At 37.2% G+C, this 13,193-nt stretch overlaps 1 protein-coding gene across 6 annotated transcripts in view; it reads left to right on the top strand.

Moving 5' to 3' along the window:
- Positions 1–13,193, top strand: part of trim3b (tripartite motif containing 3b) — a 32,282-nt gene that overhangs the window by 6,819 nt on the left and 12,270 nt on the right. For 2 of the 6 annotated variants that reach the window (XM_065257904.2, XM_065257913.2), the window contains exon 1: positions 5,018–5,254. The exons of 1 other annotated variant lie outside the window; for it this stretch is intronic. The gene's annotated coding sequence lies outside the window, so the exon portion shown is untranslated. Of the gene's footprint in view, positions 1–5,016; positions 5,255–13,193 lie in introns of those variants that run through there. 3 more of the 6 variants (XM_065257869.2, XM_065257893.2, XR_010529048.2) reach the window with 2 other exon arrangements.

Here is a 13,193-nt window from a genome sequence, read left to right on the forward strand (position 1 = left end):
GGAGACAAATTAGCCACCTGCATACTGACTAAACAAACCCAGCTGGGAAAAGCACATCTGTACTATCTTTGTTTAAATACTGCAGAGAGATTGTGTTATTACAAGTATTTTACTGCAGTCAGAAGTCCTGAACAAATTTTTGGTATTCAAATGATATGCTTAAGGCATACTGTGCTTTCAAACATACACACAAACAGTAGTTATTTAAGAATTGGGTTATTTCTGGCCCTGTTTCCTTTATCCAGCAAAGCATGCATTCCCTACAGGAATATTCCCACAGTAGAGAGAGAGAGAGAGAGAGAGAGAGAGAGAGAGAGAGAGAGAGAGAGAGAGAGAGAGAGAGAGAGAGAGACTCAGACTCAGTTAGAAGACCCATGCACACAGGGCGCATGCTAGAGTCACATGTACTTTGTTTACTGTAGTTAAGTGAATGCCAGTATCAGCCAGTTTCTTAAATTCTCATTGTTCTCCTGATGGTGATTGCCTTTAACAAGGAAGGTTCTAAATTAATCCTGTGCATGTAGAGCAAGAAAGGGAAATCTCAAAATTTTATCTGTAAAGAGAACCAAAACAGTACAGAGTAAATAGACATTATAATCCTAACTTCGGGCTGACGTCCTAACCCTAACGTCAAAACCCAATGTCGGTCTGACGTCAAAACCCAACGCCATCCTGACGTCAACACCTAACGTCAGCCTGACATCATCCCTAACGTCAAAACCCAACTTCGTTCTGAACTCAAAACACAACGTCAGTTTGACTTCAAAAACAATGTCGTTCTGACATGAAAAGAACCCCAATGTGCGTCTGTCCAACACAACAGAAATAAAAATTGAGAATTTCTGAAAACAGAATTTCTAAACTGCTTTTTTCTATGTTAATGTTTTGCACAATGAAAGTGAATGGTGACCACAGCTGATTTCAGTTTAAGATTTTCAGTGAATAATAAGTTTTAATAATAAACCCAACATCGGCCTGACGTCAATACCCAAAGTCGACCTGATGTCAAAACCCAACACTATCCTAAAGCCAAACCCTAAAGTTAATCTAATGTCAAAACCCAACGTCGGGCTGATGTCAAAACCTAACTTCGGGCTGACGTCAAAACCCAGCGTCGGGCTGACGTCAAAACCCAACGTCGGGCTGACGTCAAAACCCAACATCCGCCTGAAGTCAAAACTCAACGTCGGGCTGACTTCAAAACCCAACGTCAGGCTGACGTCAAAACCCAACGTCGGGCTGGCGTCCTAACCAAACGTCGGGCTGGCGTCAAAACTAAATGTTGGACTGATTATTTTAGTGATTGTTATGTATTATTCACCACGTCAACATGCGTATAAATCTGGCACACCCCGAAACTTTTCAAACAACGCGTGAGTAACGCATTGAAATCTCTTTCGCGTCGTCTTTGCTAAAATGTTTAATTTGGCAAGGCCACAAAACACATGCAAATTATAAACTTACGTGATCGTAATGCAGTGGCCCGATCCGGCAAGTGACAGCTTTGTCAGATGGTTGTTTGAATCACCTGAACCCCTCCGTCTATGGGCATGTGAAATGTAACTAAATACTCAATTACATCCCTGTTGTTGTTCCAGTAGCTCAATTGGTAGAGGATTGTGTGCATTGCAAAGGTTGTGGGTTTAGTTCCCAGGGGACACACATCCTGATAAAATGTAGACTTTGAAAGCATGCATGTCGCTTTGAATAAAAGCATCTGCCAAACACATAAATGTAAATGTCCCAGAGCTATAAAAACACCTCTAAGCAATAAAAAGTTCATCGATGTGACGCCACCTTAGGAACGTGCAGTGTTTGAATTAACATAGTAGAACTCTTTTGAACCGCGTAATCCCTACAATGACAAATACAAGATGCCAAAATAGATAGGCCAAGATCTATGTAACTTTCTCCCCATCTTCTCTCGCTTGAATCTCTACTGTGCCCTGCAGTATCCTGACAGCATTCTGTTGAGTCATGTTTCCTGCGGCAGGACTTTCTCTCCCTATCTATGATTGCACTGACATGTTGTATTACATAACCGGATACAGTGCCTGGGGCTTCATCTGCACAAAGTGGACTAGACATACTATCTTATATACACTTTATGTAAAGATTAATTAATTCATGCATCAATAAACTTCAATTACCCTTGAATTGCAATTCATTGCTGTTTTTAGTGAGCGCAGTCAGTTAAGCTCTGTTTAAGATTTATGTGCATAATTTGACAGCTGAAGTAAAGCTGTTGGTAGGTCAACGAGTAGAAGCGGATGTGCTTTCAAGATTTTAAATTGGGTGTCTCTTAAGATAGTTGGATCGGTTTGCTGACACCTTTTAACAATATTCCTCTTCTGATAGATCCGACTATGGCTACATCAAAAATAGTTAGATATACCACAGATCCAATTTAAGATTCAGTTCAATACATCTCTCTCACCAGAGTCTGTTACTCCAAGATAGTAAACTCTGTTGTAAGTCAACACACAATGCAGATATAGAGATGAATACAAAGAACGGCAGGAGATAAAGTGATTTTAAATAGAATAAAGAGCCTTTGGACCTTGAGATGGCGACAATTGGAAATCAATATCTACTTGTGAAACTTTACAACATCAAAACAAGAGTAAACAACAGAAATGAAATATAATAATATGATATAATAAGAAGAAGAATCAAATGAATCTATAATATATAACTAAATATGAAATATATAAAAAACTATTAAAGAATAATAAGTAATACAATACAGATCAAAGAGAGCAAATATTTATTTTGTTGTGCCAAATCCCTAAGCAAAACTTTTGGAGTTTTAGGAAATAAAATCAGATACTTTTGAAGTTATGCAAAACGTATTTGATGTCTGTATCTGCATTGTGCATTGGTGTGGATTTTATTTTTAAAGCTGTAGATCATAAGAGAAATCAGAGTCAGTCCTTCCAGATTAACCTTCAACTGTTATTTTCTGTTTAATCTCCACCAGCTCTGCCGAGGGATTAAAATGTCCTTCCATATTTTATTGTTTAATGTTAAATAAATAAATGCACAATACATGTGCTTGCATATTTAATATTTCATCTTGCTTATCTGATCTTATATCGATTTTTCCTGAAAAACATTCAAATCTTTAGTCACTCCACCCAGAATCATGACATCATATGTTATATAACCCAAGCAATACTAAGCAATTGTTAAAGGCTTTGCATGAGTGTCTGTGCACAAGCTGGCAAAATCAGGATAATTTCCAGTGCTTAATATATATATATATATATAAACCACAACATTATGACCACTTGCCTAATATTGCCTAATATTGTATAGGTCCCCTTTTGCCACCAAAACAGCCTCGACCTGTCGAGGCATGGACTCCACTAGACCTTGCTATCAGTCGCTCAGATCCTTACGCTTGCCCATATTTCCTGCTTCTAACACTTAAACTACACTTGTCCTCAAAGTTGATGTGTTAGAAGCAGAAAAAATTATTTCAGCGACTTTAACAAGGGCCAAATTGTGATGGCTAGACGATTGGGTCAGAGCATCTCCAAAACTGCAGCTCTTGTGGGGTGTTTCCCGGTCTGCAGTGATCAGTACCTATCAAAAGCGGTCCAAGGAAGGAAAAGCGGTAGATTGGCGACATGGTCATTGATGCACTTGGGGAGCAATGACTGGTCTGTGTGGTCCTATCTAGGGCTGGGTATCGATTCTGATGTTCCAGATCGATTCGATTTCGATTCACAAGCTATCAAATCGATTCAATTTCAATTCTCGATTCAATTTTCGATTCCGGTTCTAGGGGCGATTTTTATACTCAATTCTCGATTCAACTCAATGAATGTAGATTTAATACAAATACTATATTAATAAAAAAGAACAGTGAACAGCAGTTTACAAGTGGGTAATTAATAAAAAGAAATTAAAAGCCACAACACTATTGTCGTCGTCTTGCTGGCGAAATCTAAAAATGCTTCCATACCTCTGACTTTTTATGTGAAGGTGGCATCAACGTCGATGAAGCACCTGAAACTGCCATTTTAAGAACTGAATGAATGAATGCTCCTTGGTAACATAGCGCAAGGCAAAAAAGAGGGAGATATCTAATAAAGAAGACTATTTTTCAGATTAACGTTAATCTTACGTTCAATGTTTGCGGAAATAAATATGAAAAAAAATCGATTCTGCTCTTCGATTTTGAGTCGACCACGTTTAAAAAAAAAAAACGATTAATTGAAAGATTTTTTTTGCCCAGCCCTAGTCCTATCCAACAGACAGGCTACTTTTTTATTTCTGAAAAAGGTTGATGGTTCTGATAGAAAGGTCTAAGGGTGTCTATGCCTTGACGGGTCAGTGCTGTTTTGGTGGAAAAGGGGGACCTACGCAATATTAGGCAGGTGGTCATAATGTTATGGCTGATTGGTGTATTTATAATGCGTGAACACCACATCTCCATGATAACAGAAATAATACCTTTTGTCTTTCTTCTCACTTTTACTTTAAAATGCATTTTTGAAGCACTTTTGAGTCTATTAATATAATAGACACGCTTACTTTCAGTGAACATTTCCTGTCTGTGAAATCCAGGCTAAAGTCTCTTAATCCAATATTGAAAGCAGCAAAGTTTAATTGTATTAATTTATTGTACTCCATTTCAATTCTTGTCATGATCACTCAGACAATATTAAAGATATCAAGGTTATATTTCACACATTATGTAGGATGATTAAATGACTTTAGCTGGGTTTTCACAGGCAGGCCATTCTTTAATGTGCTTTCTAAACCTTTCAAAAATACTGTATCTCCAAAAATCAGTACTTAATTCTTCTCCCTTTCCCAACCCACCCAAACTGTCAGTAAAGAATTGTTCTCCTCTGAGGCAATCCATGCCTTTGAAAAGATTATAGTGAGCAGCCTATCCCAGCAAAGTTTGTGGGAGGAGCCACGACTTGTGCTTTCAGCATCAGCCAATGCCGTATCACAATGGGAGTGGTTTGTAGTGAGTTAGCCGCCCCGTTGTGACATCACAGCTGCTGCTCAGGCAGGGAGCTTGAACTAGGCTTTGGAGCCGAGTGAGCGAGGGAAAAGAAGAGACAGGAGGAGGGGGACAGCAGCAGTGTATTCATTTGGAAAGGGGGCAAGAGAAATAAAAAAGGGATTTGGGATTCAGCCACACTAGGCCATGGTGAAATCTCAGCAAAGAGAGCAATAATGGAACCTGCAGGAATGAGATGAGAACCCTTTACTACTCTGCCTTTGTACTCGTGTAAGTGCAGTTACACTTGTCTTTCTATTTGTGTGCACGTGAATGAGCGTGATTGTATGTTTTGTGAGCTCATTGGAGGAGTGAACGGTTGGTACTATGAAAGAGAAGAATGCTTTTGTGTTTCTTTACCGTTTCCTTCCTACGACAGTTTGTCAGACTCGGTCTGAGGTTTAGGAGTGGTCGTTCTGCTTTGCTTAGTGTCATGTTCCTGGTTTTACTGGCCAGCCTGATTTACCAACATGGTTACCGGGGAGCACAACCCGAAACCATGTTTTGGAAAATGATAGCTGGTGCATGCTGGTTTTGAACAATAACTTAGGTAACAGCTACTTTTTGGAAAACATGGGAACAGCTATTGACCAGTTATTATTAGTTAAAGGGATAGTTCACCCAAAAATAAACTTTTATTAATTATTCACCCTCATGTCAGTCACCTTTTATTCTTTCCTTGTATGACTTCTATTCTTGTATTGAACATAAAAAAGCATATTTTGAAATGTCTCAGTGGTTTTGTGTCCAAATAAAGTCATACAGGTTTGGGAAAACCTAAGATGGATTTTTCAACAGGGACATTTTATGTTGTACTTAAAGTTTGTAAGTTAATAGATATTTTTGGCAGGTGCTTTTATACAAAGCAACTTACAGTGCATTACAAGGTATACATTTTTAACAGTGTGTTGTGTGTTTCCTGGATTCAAACCCATGACCTTTGCACTGATAACGCAATGCTCTACCACTGAGCTATACAGGAGCACTCATTGTTAAACGAAAAACTTCAAATCTATATGTTTAGTTGTAAATGCTTACCATCTAAAGATTTAGGGATGTCAGCAGGCGTTATACTGTATGAGCTTTGACAGTGTTTTTATTTAATTTTTTCTGTCTGTATACACAAGTGTCATGCACAAGGTGACGTGTGGGAGTGCATTGTGGGATAATTTTGTAAGAGGCTGGATGAACAATCGCTGATTGTTGTTGGGTTCTTTTTTTAAACAATGACACAGTGTTTGCTTTCTCAATTGCGCCGCAGACTCTTATCTGGGTCAGGGATTCTGACCCTAGACCTGACCCACACAGATTTTCAGTGGGAAAGGTAGATTCAGATTAGCTGAGTGTGTTTGGTTCCCTATGCATGTACGCAACAACTTATTTTTAGAGGTGCTTCTCATTTCGGAGCACTTAATCCTCTGTTTATAAATATTCTAGCAATTATTTTTAATTGAATGTGCATACATTACACATGACAGCTGCGTATTATGCATGTCAGCTCTGGTAGTTTGCAGTGCAAAGGTCATGGGTTTGATCCCAGGGAACACACATAATATTCACAAAGAATTGTAAAGATTGAATGCACTGTAAGTTACTTTGGACAAAGCATCTGCCAAATGCATAAATGCATAACATGTCAGTTTGTAATGATGTAATTGAAGCTGTCAGCCCAGAACCCTGCTCTCAATATTTCTGACTCCTCTTTCTTGTGTTGCTACAAGAATCTTAGCTATGTGCTCATGGACGTGACCCCTTATTTAGCTTACCCTAGTGAGACACCAGTCTAAATATAGACAGCGTACATCAACACATTAAATCAGAGATGGTAAAGGGGTTTAGGGAAGCGGATTAGAAAGAATTGATATCAACCATGTTTAACTTTCTTATGTGACCATGTAGCCTCACATAAGCTGTATGTGTTATTAAAACTGTCCTGAGTTTAGAAGCACTGGAGTAAACAGAGACACATGACTGGTGTCGAAACACAGCGGTCAGTGAGCACTGAAATGTTGATGAAACAGAGACGCTTTTCAAAATTAGTTGTGCATTTATATGATGTATGAATGTTGATTCGGAGTCAGGCAAGATGTTGTAATTTCTGTTCCCCCTTAATTAAGTAAACATATTACATTTTTAACAATAATTTTATGTAGGGCTGGGCATAGATTAATCTAGATGAATCTCATAAAAAGTATTTTTTTGCATAATATATGAGTTTGTGCTGTTTATAAATATTATGTATATTTAAACACACACATACATATATATATATACATTTAAGATTTTTTTTTATTTATATATAGTTTTTATTTATTTATATATAATATAGAATATATAAAAATATAAATAAATATATATATATATATACACATGTAAATGTTTCTTAAATACATACATGAATGTGTGTGTATTTATATATACATAATAATTACACATAGCACAAACTCATTTTTTATGCAAAAAATTACTTTTATTTTGTATGAGATTAATCTAGATCAGTGTTTCCCAAACTTTTTTAGTGTGTGGCCCCCCTGTGTGTACGGTGCATTCCTTCGCGGCCCCCCAAAGAAAATTTGTGACAAAAAACTGTTCTAAAACTCAACATTTTAATAAAATAAACATTAAATAGTGCTTTTGGTTAGTAGCCTTATTTTCTTAGGTTTAATCATACAGAATTCATGATAAATAAATGTATTTCATAAAACCCAGGGGAGCCGCGAGATGGTGCCAGGGGGGCCCCAGTTTTATGACATTTTATAAAATACATTCATTTATCATGAATTCTGTGTAATTAAACCTCAAAAATAATATGCCAACTAACCAACAGCACTACTAGGTATAATTTAATATGTTTTGTTTAATTAAAATATTACATTTTAAAACTCTTTTTATCATAAATTTTCTTTCGGGGGCCGCGAAAAAATGCACTGTACACAAGGGGGGCCGCACACTGAAAAAGTTTGGGAACCACTGATCTAGATCACTGTTTCCCCCTGTTCCTCGAGTACCCCCTTCCAGAAAGTTTTAGATGTCTCCTCATTTAAAACACCTGATTCAACTAATCAGTCTCCTTCCAGAATGGATAGCATGTCTCCCTAACAAGCTGTTAAGTAAAATCAGGTGTGTTAGATAAGGAGACATCTATAACTTTCTGGCAGGGGGTACTCGAGGACCAGGATTGGGAAACACTGATCTAGATTAATCTATGCCCAGCCCTTATTTTATGTCAATTGTAAATGTATCTAGGATTAAATATATACTAATTGAAAAAAGTACACTGTATTAGGCATACCTTGCTATTACTGGTTTGGTCCCTTTATGCTTTCAGAACAGCCTTAAAGGCACACTTTACTTTTTTTGAAAATATGCTGTTAAACATTAGATTTTTACCGTTTTGGAATCCATTCAGCCGATCTCTCGGTCTGGCGGCACCACTTTTAGCATAGTTTAGCATAATACATTGAATCTGATTAGACCATTAGCATCGTGCTCAAAAATAACCAGTTTCGATATTTTTCCTATTTAAAACTTGACTCTTCTGTAGTTACATCGTGTACTAAGACCGACGGAAAATTAAAAGTTGTGATTTTCTAGGCAGATGGCTAGGAACTATACTCTCATTTCGGCATAATAATCAAGGACTTTGCTGCCGTAACATGGCTGCAGGAGGCGCAATGATATTACGCAGTGCCCGAAAATAGTCCCCTGCTATTAAAAGTTACTAAGGGTAAAAATCTAATATTTAACTCTAGGGTAGCTGGATAATGAGATTTTTTTTTTAAAGTGGAGTGTCCCTTTAATTCTTTGTAGCATAGATTCAATAAGGTGTTGGAAATGTTCCTCAGAGATTTTGGTCCATAATGACATGATAGCATCATGCTGTTGCTGCAGATTTGTTGGCTGCACATCTATGAAGTAGGGGTGCACCGATATTTCGGCCGATGATGCTTGCTATGCCTCCAGTAATAATGAATTCCGGTGAAATGCTGAAATATCCAAAACCAAGAAGGCGCTCTCGTGCAGAAACTCAATATGCGCTGCAGACGAAGAACCATGCACACGCAGTTTTGACATGCAGCTCCAGGAAATGGCTTAACGATATATTTATATTGCTGTTCTTTAAACCATTTCAGGTATTTTCATGATAGTAAAGAATATGTATGATTATGTTTGACAAGTGTTGCTTTTTCAAATACATGTTTTAAACGACTAAAACAACCAGTGATTTCAGATCGATAAGGAATCACTGATCACGTTTTACAAGTGTATATCAGCATTTACGATTGACCCCTACTATGAAGCGAATCTCCCATTCCACCATATCCCAAAGGTGCTCTATTGGATTGAGATCTGGTGACTGGGGTACAGTGAACTCATTGTCACGTTCAAATCAGTTTGAGATTATTTCATCTTTTGTGGCATGGTGCATTATCCTGCTGGATGTAGCCATCAGAAGATGGGTGAATGACTGTGGTCATAAAACCGATAGACATGGTTAGCAATAATAGCCAGGTAGGTCATGATGTTTAAACAATGGTCAATTGGTACTAAGGGTCCCGATGTGTGCCAAGAAAATATCCCCCACAACATTACACCACCAGCAGCCTGAACAGTTGATGGATCCATCATTTTATGTTGTTTATGTCAAATTTTGACCATCTGAATTTCGCAGCTGAAATTGAGACTCATATAGCTTCAGTTTTTCTGTTCTTAGCTGACAGAAGTGGCACCCAGTGTGCTCTTCTGCTGCTGTAGCCTATCTGCTTCAAGGTATGATGTGTTGTGCATTCAGAGATGCTCTTCTGCATATCTTGGTTGCAACCAGTGGTTATTTGAGTTATTGTTACCATTCTACTCTGACATCAACAAAGCATTTTCGTTTTTTTTTTTACTAAAGCAAGTCGTCTTCACCACGTCTAGAAGACTAAATGCATTGAGTTGCTGCTATTTGATTGGCCAGTTAGCAATTTGTGTTAACAAGCGATTTGAATAAGTCTGAAAGTGACCGAAAGCTCCAAAATACTGCCTTCGGGCCAGGGGCAGAAAGGCATCAAGGCACATCCGAATCTAATGTTCACACCGCCACTGACTTGAGCTTCCAAAGTTGCCGGAAGTCATTCATTTACAATGGAAGCTGGCTTCTCTCAGCAACAAGGAGCGTCAAATCTATCGGCGTCGTGTTTTGAGCGACCAGAGCGTCAACCAGAAAGTTAAAGGGGCCATGGCATGAAAATGACTTTTTTCATGTTTAAGTGCTATGATTGGGTCCCCAGTGCTTCTATCAACCTAGAAAATGTGAATAAGATCAACCCAGTAACTTAGTTTTGGTAAACCATTCTCCACAAGCACATGAAAATAGTTCGTTGAAATGTGGCTCTCCTTATGATGTCATAAGCTCTTATTATAATAATACCACCCCTTAATCTGCACCATCCAACCACAGGACTGCCATTTAGTGCAGACAAAAGCACAATTGAGTTTTAATTGCAACAAACCACCATCATTGTGATCAGTGTTTGAATTTCATCAGCTCATTTGCATTTTAAAGGACACACCCAAAACAGCACATTTTTGCACACACCTATAAAGTGGCAATTTTAACATGCTATAATAAATTATTTATATGCTATTTTGAGCTAAAAACTTCACATATGTGCTCTGGGAACACCAAAGATTTATTTGACATCTTAAAAAAGTCTTGTGCCATGGCCCCTTTAAAAGAATTTCAACTATAAGGCAAAGAGCTGACGCGGTTCAGCGGCAAGCAGCGGCAAAATGCCAGCAACCAATCGGAATATAGCCTAGAGACGTTCTTCGCTGGCTGATTCTAGAAAAACATACGATGTAAACATTCATGCCTAACAAAACATTAGTTCTGAGAAAACAGACTTCAGAGCGGCCAAAGCGTCAACAAGCTTCCTTGTAATTTTTGACAAGCGCCCTTGACCGGGCAGCCTAAGCTTCTTTGGAAACTCAAGTCGGTGGCGGTGTGAACGTACACTTCCTACGAAGGCTGTTCGAATTCGTTTCCCGGAGCTGCCTTCATACTGCCGAAGTCATTGCCTCATGGCAGCAAGGCATAGAGTCAGTATCATACATGCTAAGGAACTGCCATTGTATGAAACCATAAAAATGATTTAGCTAAAGATTAGTCATGGAGTATTAAATTATGTTCCCAATAATGTTAGCTATGCGCTGTGGATTACAGTGTGTGAAATGCTTTGCCTTATCATGTATGAAATACTGTTAGAAATACTATTACAAATTATTGAAAATTGTACAAATGTATAGTCTACCTTTCCTGGCTGGTTTATGATCTTCTGCAGGAAAATTACGAATTATGAAAATATTTTTCTCATTTAGTTTTTTTACTATAATGTATGTATGTAGATATCTGCCTATCTAAACTCAAACATTTCATAGCTTATAGCCCTCTCTTCTCTCACAGTATAAAAACGTGTAATGGGTACAGCCGTAGCTCATATCATTATTGTCTATCTGTCGATCTGCTGTTGTTGCAGCTCATCTGGAAAAGTGGCATGATGACCGATAATGTTGATTTTCATTCACTTAGTAAACCAATGTTTTGGTTACTACTTATAATAAAGGGGCAGTTTCCCAGGCTTAGATTAATCCAGGACTAGGTCTTAGTTATATAAGGACATATATTATTTTTTTACAAACATACCAACATACAAAAACAATACTGGTGTACATCTTGGGAGAAAACAATGGCACTGATATATGTTACGATATGCAAGATGTTTTTTCATTAAGGCAGCTCAAACATGCATTTTAGTCTGGGACTAGGATAAACCCTATCCAGGAAACCACCCTATAGTGTTTTATGTGCACTTACGAATAACATGGATCTCCCAGTTGTAATTCTGTTGGTTTTTTAGTTGTTCAGCTATCCCACTCTCAAAGTTTAATCCTGCTTATGTTAAATGTTGTGCCTGAAGGAAGAAACAGGCCCCATTTTATGTATGTGGGCTGGTAAAATTAGACTTAGTTTAAACTACAGGAATGTTTTATGAATGTAAGTCTCTTTATACTTTCTGATAGCCTGTGGTCAGATTTTGATTTTTTCATTCATTCTTAAGATTAAAAAAATATTCTGTAGGGTTTATTTTCACATTGTTAACTTTGAGCACAGGGGACAAAATAGGAGAACAAGTTTGAATATGAGGGACTGTTTCTGCTTGTTTCTCCTCATAAGCATGACTGTACTAGATCCAGCCCAGATCTGTTTTCTTTTAAAACTGGCTTGTGTGTTAAGTAAAAAAGGTCTATGTAGAATTAATACAAAGTAATACAGAGACTGATAAAAAGTTTACGAAAAACCATTGTTAGTAAGGATATAAAGCAAAGAAATTAGAATTTTAGCTTTAAAGTTAAAGGGATAGTTTGCTTAAAAATAAAGCTATTAAAAAATTTTTTGTAACCAAACAGATCTGGGACACCATTGACTTCTAAAATATTATTTATTTTCTACTATGGAAGTCAATGGAGTCCCAGATCTGCTTGGTTACAAACATTTTTCAAAATAAAGCTATTAAAAAAATGTTTGTAACCAGACAGATCTGGGACAACATTGATTTCTATAATATTATTTTTTTCCTACTATGGAAGTCAATGGAGCCCCAGATCTGCTTGGTTACAAACATTTTTCAAAATAAAGCTATTAAAAAAATGTTTGTAACCAGACAGATCTGGGACAACATTGATTTCTATAATATATTTTTTTTCTATATGGAAGTCAACGGTGCCCCATATCTGCTTGTTTACAAAAATTTTTCAAAATAAAGCTATTAAAAAAATGTTTGTAACCAGACAGATCTGGGACAACATTGATTTCTATAATATATTTTTTTTCTATATGGAAGTCAACGGTGCCCCAAATCTGCTTGTTTACAAACATTTTTCAAAATAAAGCTATTAAAAAAATTTTTGTAACCAAACAGATCTGGGACACCATTGACTTCTATAATATTATTTTTTTTCTACTATGAAAGTCAATGGTGCCCCAGATCTGCTTGGTTACAAAAAAAATTCAAAATAAAGCTATTAAAAAAAAAATTGTAACCAAACAGATCTGGGACACCATTGACTTCTATAATATTATTTTTTCTACTATGGAAGTCAATGGTGCCACAGATCTGCTTGGTTA

Source organism: Paramisgurnus dabryanus, chromosome 10, assembly GCF_030506205.2.
Source record: "Paramisgurnus dabryanus chromosome 10, PD_genome_1.1, whole genome shotgun sequence".
NCBI classification, from domain to species: domain Eukaryota; kingdom Metazoa; phylum Chordata; class Actinopteri; order Cypriniformes; family Cobitidae; genus Paramisgurnus; species Paramisgurnus dabryanus.